General features: G+C 38.0%; 1 long non-coding RNA gene across 10 annotated transcripts; it reads left to right on the top strand.

Moving 5' to 3' along the window:
* The first annotated feature begins 463 nt into the window (after positions 1 to 463).
* LOC124708735 lies at positions 464 to 7,600 on the top strand. 10 transcript variants are annotated; one of them, XR_007005296.1, is made up of 13 exons: positions 464 to 559; positions 905 to 1,176; positions 1,316 to 1,477; positions 1,559 to 1,737; positions 2,826 to 2,910; positions 3,010 to 3,151; positions 3,920 to 3,985; positions 4,077 to 4,109; positions 4,612 to 4,912; positions 5,102 to 5,229; positions 5,724 to 5,840; positions 6,842 to 6,995; positions 7,241 to 7,600. It is a non-coding gene; the product is annotated as an uncharacterized LOC124708735 (long non-coding RNA). The 10 variants fall into 10 exon arrangements; XR_007005301.1 differs by lacking the exon at positions 464 to 559 and having other exon boundaries at positions 640 to 1,028; positions 1,111 to 1,176; XR_007005299.1 differs by lacking the exon at positions 464 to 559 and having other exon boundaries at positions 640 to 1,176; positions 1,562 to 1,737.
* Positions 7,601 to 8,015: the final 415 nt, after the last annotated feature.

The following is an 8,015-nucleotide window of genomic DNA, read 5'->3' as shown; positions in this document are numbered from 1 at the left end:
TCCATCCTCTCCTAATTGCCTTTACTTCATCTCATGACTAGGCAGGAGGGCAATGGAATCGTCATCGTCACTCCATGAAGGAGGAAGATCATAGGCTACAAACGGAGATGCAGTGTTGGGGCCGGGTTTACCTCTTTGCACAACATAAATTTTTGGTCTGGATGGTTCCTGATTGTTTTTACCTCATGTATTTCCTACTTATGGTGCTCTGTAATAAGAATGTTCTATTTTTAGGGGTTTTGGTTGTTCCTTAGTTGCTTCATTGCCTTGCGGATGTGTGCATCTGACAGGAAGTGGACAAAGCCACAACAACGGCTCGCAAGGTAAGAGGATGGGACGGCGAGAGGCTGATGCTGCTAGTGCAACTAGGCTTGTGACATGCGACCATGGCCAGGGTAAGCTAGCCACTTCTTGTGCAGTGGTCTATGTCAAAAAATAATACCGTACTCACTTGTCGGTGCAAGCTTCATTGGTTTGTGAAACAAGTATCATGCATTCTCAGTTTTTCTATTGCAGGCTTATATTCAGTGGGAAAATAATCATCGAGAAAAAAGTACAGGTGATTCTTACTGGAAATAGTTTGAAAATTTCTTCCAATGATAGTACTTATGTAGTTATAAAAAATATTCCACGGCTGCTCTTGTGTAGGTTTATCTAAATGAAGTGTGATTCTATAGATCTATTAAGTATTCTTAGAAGATTCTAAGGTTTATATAGTGAATTAAAAGATTCATGAAAATAATTGAAAGCTCTGAAGCTTTTGTCTCGACACTTTCCTCTCGACATCTCGATAATTTCCTGTCATTAGTTCTACCATTTTGGTATTACCTTGATTCTTAAATGCTTTTGTTCATTTTAGCTAACAGCGATAGAAATTCTGAAGCTTACAAATTAACCATGATAGTTGGAGAGCGCGCACCTGGGAATATAGAGATCAGGACTACTGCCTGCCGGCTTTGTCGCCTGTTCGTGGGAGGGCCGCCGCTGGCCAGCCAGTCCCACACCTCCTGTGATGCCCACCCTGCCCCGTGCGCTCACCTTCTGTACCGCTGGCTGATAATCCGCAGTCACCTCCCACGGCTGTGCTTTTACCCATAGGATTACCTGCAGGGTCCTGAATGTTGAGCTTGGCCATGGACGAAGACTACAAAGGCGACCACAGCGTTGATCGGATCGGTAAGCTGCCTCTCTCCCTCCCAGCAACTATTTGATGAGCTAGCTCTCCCCAAGATGCCTAATATCCAAAAAAAGGGCAGTGTACACATGATTAGCCGGTGAGCTACTGTCCACTAATATTGCTTTCCAACCTTTGTAGGAAAAAAAGAGATTGCTATGGATTTAGATGGTTCTATTATATATGGGCTTAGATGTTTTCTTAGACGTGCATTTAGGAGGTCACAGCATCATGAAGGTTCATCAAGTGATAAGTATTGTATCAGGCAGTTCTGAACATCACTGGTTTTCAAAAAACGCCATGGTAAGATATTAATCTAATACAATGTATTATACAGTGAAACCATTCTGTACAGGTTCTTGATTCCTTTTGATTTGTTGGCAGCAGTGCAAGATTCCGGATTATTTGGAATCTTCATGCTGATGCAGCAGCGGAAGGTTTTAGATTGGTTTCAGATTATTTGGCGTTTTTATGGTGAGTCGAGCGAAAATAAGCGAACTGACACCATCGTGGCCGCAGCTGCTGGATCACATCTTTGCCCCGGGTGCCGTTGTCTCCCCTGTGTACGTGATCCGACATATTTTTCCCTTGCTTGCTCTGCCATTTGAGTGCTGGATTTATCCTGACTATGTTTGCCCAATTTGTTTAAGTGGAATGTTTATGCCGTTTTGCTGAATATATACGGCCATAAGTGGTGCTATGCTCATATCAATAACTGAACTAAAAAGGAAAAAAAAAGACGGGAGATAGATGACCGAACGGAGAGTTGAACGCTGACTATAATTTGAATCTTTGTAAGAGAATTACATGTATAATTAGCTAAGTATAATTATCTTAGTTGTACTATTTTGTTTGTATAGTGCTTTGTTTGTTTACGCTAAGCGGTTGTCCTACTCTGTACTAAAATTTCCTCTGTTTATTCAAACTGCACAATTGTTCTACTCTATTTGTTAAAATCTGGCGCTACAGAGTATTTTCAGCATGCTAGAATGCTAAGCACTTATACAGTACTTGATCTTCTATTCTGCTTCTTAAATGTTACTACACACAACAAATTAAGCTATTGTTGCTTCTATTCTGTAAGCGTGGATGATAACATGCACCAGCAGGTCACCAAGCATGCATCCTCTTTACTGCCTATAATGAAGATTTACTACATCATATTCTAATGCATAAATAAATTTCTCCAGATAAAATGGTGTATATTCTATTATTTCAGTTCTTTAGAGTGTATTAACAATTAACATACTAATATCAGTTCTTCCATATTTGTGTCTGCTTTGCTCCACTCTCTCCATAAATACACAGTTTGTCTTAGCAAAAAATACACAGGTTCACATATTTAGACATGGATAGGCATTCAACCATTGTGTCACGCATTTGACATAATTTTCCATCTTTTTTTATTTAGATGTATGAGTCTTTTTACATCGTTTCTAGAGGCTTCTCATTTTCTACACCATGTGTATGCCAGTGTTTTGTTTTTGCAATTTGAATATTAATGGAGATCTTGCACCTGCTTCAGTATGTTAGTGTTTTCTTTTCAGTTATATTTTATTTGCCAGGCACCGACTAAGTTATTTCCTTTCCAAAATAATAAGTAAGGTCGTCTTATTGCGTACATGGTGTTTGGTTCTTCTCCTTGGTCCAGGTTCTGTTGTGCTTGCTTAGCTGACTAAAATTCTGGAAAACTACAGTGTATAATCTACAGAACCTCTCTCTCTAAGAGGACCAAGGTAAGTGTTATTTATACACATGGTACCATTTTACACATTGTAAGAAGCATAAATCACTTTCAGTGATAATTCACGACTATTTTATAACTTCTTTGGCAGCTGCCTGAACAATAGTGGCTATCCTTTTGATGATAACACAGGGAGAGATAATGTACGAGTACAGCGCAACCATGTTGCTGATGGGTTTCAGTTCCGTCTCAAGAATGGGCTAATGAGCATGGAGATTGGTCATAAGGACAGTGTGAGTGTCCTGCCCACGCTACATTTTACTGAATTTGAAGAACATCGGGTAATTTATCATGTCATGCCCACGGTTGTAAAAGATGTTGCCCATTCACTTTATTTTTCATGTCTATGTGAAAACGATGAATTATATGTACGCCATAGTGCCATATCCTATCATCGGAGATTTAGCTGATGTCTTACACATAGGGAGCACGTATGAGCTTAGTAGATTCGGTCTGGTGCTACCAAAGACAATTCTTAGGTCAATTCATTCCTTTTTTGGGACGCAGAAATTTCATTCCTTTCTTGCTCACTCGGAAATAGAATCAGTTAACTTATCTATGTATAATAGATATTGAGCCCATTTCACTGTGCAACCTTACTGCTCTTAGCCGCTGAGCCGCAAAAAATAGATAACAAGAATGATAGAATATATAGCTGGCCAAACAGGATAAGTGTTTCTAAGTTAGTACACAACTCCTCTAGCCAAGGAAGTTTTTATTCCTGAACTACGCTCACTAGAGATTGCCTTTTATTTTTTAGTGGGGGTGTAGTGATTTCTGCTATGAATCTGCTTTCCTGAGATCTAAAAGCTTTCTCCATTACTTTTCCTAATTTAAAGATCTATGTTGTCGATTCCCTGGACAGGCAAAAAATTGGAAGAGCCAGATATGAATTTTAGGTTGATGTGTGATTCATTATTAAGAACATGTGCATGTTTCTGTAGTAATATTTGTTCTCTGATACATGCTTGAACTTACTGTAAGCTGATCTTCTCTTCCAGGCTATAATCAACGATCTATTTATGCTCAACAATGTATTATTGGTGTTTGCTAGCAAGCAAGACATGGTTAGTAATGAAAGGTTAATTATATGTGAGCTATGGAAGAAACATGTTTATTATCTGACAGGTTAATTCTTATAACTATGTATGGATTTAGCTAGCGTAACATGGTTCTTCCGGTAGACACAAGGTTAGTAATGACTTGGAATTCTTGACTGTCTTTTTTATTCTAGCTAGCAGAAGTATGAAGCACTACTAGCATAGTTGAGGTGTCCTAACAACTATTGTCATTTATTTGGAATCTAGGACTATCTGATTCTAGCTAGCAGAAGTATGAAGGACTACTAGCATAGTTGAGGTATCCTAACAACTGTTGTCCTTTATTTGGAATCTAGGATGAATGGATTGAGTAAATTTACCTGTAAATGAATTATGCTATGGAAAAAAGTCTTCAGCAGAACTTCCTTGCAGAGAGGCCTGAAGGAGTTTAAGGATGGTACATGATCAAAATTAGAGACCATCTCGCGAAATAAAATTATCCACTCCTGAAATTACAACATCATTAGTTTCTTCTTTTTGTTGAGAAACACCATATAGTAAGGAACAAAAAATTGACAGAATTTACACCATTTCTTTCAAATATTTGTTGAATACGGGCTTTTATGCAAACATTGCTGAATTACTCTCTTCAGGTTTAACAATGGATGTTTTAAGTGAGCACTCATGGTCATTATTCATAATTGATGATGCAGAGAAGCCCAGGAACGATTGAAGAGCCCTGGACGTGCTTTTCCAAAAAAAATTAACTCCAAGTAGTACAAATCCTTTGTTGCACTGCATATTTTGCATCTGATTCAGTTAGAATAACGATGGAAATGCAGGTTCAATGGGTGCATCTGGTTGGTCTTCTTGTAGCTCTCAACATCAGCCTCATGTTCAGTTATCTTAGGAGTATAAACCTCAAATCTAAAAGGGGTAGATCAGCAGCTAAAGGTAGAGACCAAAATTATGTGGAATTTGTTTGTGATTGAAACTAATGCTGCATTAGTATCTTATTAAACTATGGTCAATCAGCCATTTCTTGGGTATAGTGTTATATCATATCAATCACTTGCATTCCAATGGTTTGAGGAGATCAGAATAAGGGTCTAAATGATGTGCTTGCTTACTATCCACTTGTAGGTATACTAAAATTGTTGGAGTATGCGACTCTGTTCAGCGATGGCCTTGATGGAGCTTTTCTGATGATCTTGCTGGGTATCTAAGTGATAAGCGATAAGTTTTTGTCCTTGCTGCAAAAAGAAGAAAAGGTAAATTACTTGACATCAATGCCTTTTGGACTTAGTTCCAGAATGATGATTTGTTGTGTTCAACTGCAACATCTTCTACCCTCACCTGATAAAAATTTGAGGTTGCATGTTATATAAAAGAGCCCCCGGTTATATTTGAGACAATTTGGTAGTCAAAAGGAATCTGGCATGGTTGCACTACCACTTTCTAGATTGAGGTTTTTTTGTTTGTTTGTTCTAATTAGCAGCTTTTGAGTCTGTTCACCGTAACATGAGATTTATGCCACTTTGAATCAGTTAACCATGCTCACGGTAAGTTAAATTGGGTGATTTGCATTTATGATGGTTATTCTGTGTAATCTAGCTTTTTTCCTTTGGTTTATGGAAATGATAAAATAAGAAAGATGGAAGAATTTATGTTTCTCATCTCACATTTATTTTAGTGCTGCAATCAGCCTTTGGGGTTATTTTGTCCTCCAAAAGATATATGAGGCAATCAAGTTTTTTCCTGGCAGCGGTGGCGGCATCTGTGTGTTCGATCTGTTGGCATGGAGTGTGGCACCTAGGCCCTGGATATCAATGACAATGGGGAGCAGGTGTTGGCTTGTATGGTAGTGAGACACATGCGACTGGTACAAATCTAAAGGCATCCTTCCTCGCTCTGCATTCATGTTAGTTTTTCTTCCTGAATCATTTTCCTATCAATGTTATTTTGGCACCACCAAATTGCTCACCAGCTAGAAGCATTTGGGTAGGTTGGTGCCTAATTAAGGATCTCCATTGAACGTAAAAGTATCCAAAGATAATTAGAGTGAGAACCTATCAATTTTGTTGCTGGATTATCATTATCCATGTCCACTTGAAATATTGTGATATATCAAGGTGTCCTTTTGAGTTTAACTTTATGTGGCCACTTAATTTACATTTTTGGTATTTATCAGACCATAAGTCTGTAGTGCAGCCAACATCTTGATGATAAAAGGCCCAAATTATAATTAAGACATACTTTTGTTGTGTGTGGCACTAGGCATTGAAGAAAAACATCCTACAGGTTATAATGGTGTACCAGTTAACATTGCTTAAGTTTTTTTGGAACAAAAACATGGCCACCACCATGAAACACCTCCTTCTATAAGGAAAATTAGTAATACTAAATCTGGTTTTTAAAAGACAAGTTTGTCTCTTTTTGGAATACTCTGCAGTTTTATGAACAGATCCTGGGAGAAGCAAATGAGGGATTTGTTAATTTATTTTACTGCAGTAACCTAAACATCTTTTTACAACATTCAGCAAGCATGTCCATGCTAAATTGGAAATTTGCTCCATAATAACTCAATGTCTCATTTCGGATAAAAATAAATCCGAGATGTGCGTAAATACACACTATAGCCTTCTTCGGATGTTTACTGCTTGCTTTGGTGTACACTCAGAAATTTAGGTTTCATCTCATACGGTTAAAAGGCACATTACTGGTTATTCTGTTTTAGGGAAGTCAATGTTGAGATGTTTCAACGTAATAGTACAATACATCAATCATAGTTTTTAATGTTCTCTACATTAGTTTATGTTTCTTGCAATATTGTTGGATTTTTGTGTTATGAACATAATACAAGTGCCTTCAAGTCTTTGATAGCTATTCATGGAAGGTTGCGAAAGTGGTGAGATTGCGTGGTCAAGATTAATATCTCATCAGGCTCCTCGGATCCTCCCAAGAATTGAGAGTACACACATCCAATCTAAGGACAAGGCAGCTTTGGCATGACAACATTTGGGTTGCTATTCCAAAGGTACATCTCATCCCTTCAAATTATCAAATACGTGTTGTTTTTGCGCAAGCTTATGTGTTACTACTAATGAATTCATGTTACGGAAATTATGGATTACTTATGCCAAACAGTTGTCACGGCTTATTTCGTTTTGTGTCAAAAGTCAACTATGGTGCTTGAAGACTATTTTCAGTGTTTATTCTATTAACTTATCAACACACAGGTAAATAGTAATCACTCGCTACTATCTTGGTTAATATTTCCAGGATTCTACAAGATGTGCTGGAAGCTCACATAGGAGTCGGACAAAGAAACTCAGGGGGCAGTCATCTTGTACTGTATGACGGGGTTGTGTTTGAGGGAAATATGTCTCGAGGCATGAAGAGGAAATCATCTGCTCCATCAGCTTTCCCTATGCAGCACAATGAACTTACTAAGAAATTTCAGACTTCTCGCTGTGATGGAAGACACCAATATCCTGGTCCTGGAGATTCTCTTCATTTGATGGATAAGATAGATATTGTTGATTCCCCATGCTTAATGCTGGGCGAAAAATGCATGCATGATTTCTTAAATAACAGAGCAAATGGCTTTCATAAAAAGAATTGTTGTTCCTTTATATCTAATGCTTTATCTTGCTTCTGTTAATTTTAGTTTACTTGTATAAGCAGAGAAAATAAAAGTCAACATATTAACCTCCCGGGAAGTGGAGTGCCACAGCTATTTTCTTTAACTTGACAAAAAAAGAGTTCACAGCTGACAATGCAGTTACCTCCCATAGCTCTGTCTACCGTGACCAGTTGGTATCGATGAGCCTTTTTTTCTTCCAGAGACTCCCTAAGGTCCCCATCTGCCCTAGCTTTTGCTGCTTGACGCCGACATGCTCGTTTTTTCATAGTACAAATGTTTTTTTAGCTGAATGAATTTTCAGTTCATTCAGAAAAACTCAGAGAAAACTCATTGCATTAGCAAACTGAAGGTGAGATTCAGATTTCTTACTTTGCATTATTTGAACAAAAAGAATTTCTAATCTGACATACC

This window comes from Lolium rigidum, chromosome 4 (assembly GCF_022539505.1).
Source record: "Lolium rigidum isolate FL_2022 chromosome 4, APGP_CSIRO_Lrig_0.1, whole genome shotgun sequence".
Lineage (NCBI taxonomy): Eukaryota > Viridiplantae > Streptophyta > Magnoliopsida > Poales > Poaceae > Lolium > Lolium rigidum.
Note: the sequence above shows the minus strand (reverse complement) of the source record. Positions and strands in the feature narration are given on the sequence as shown.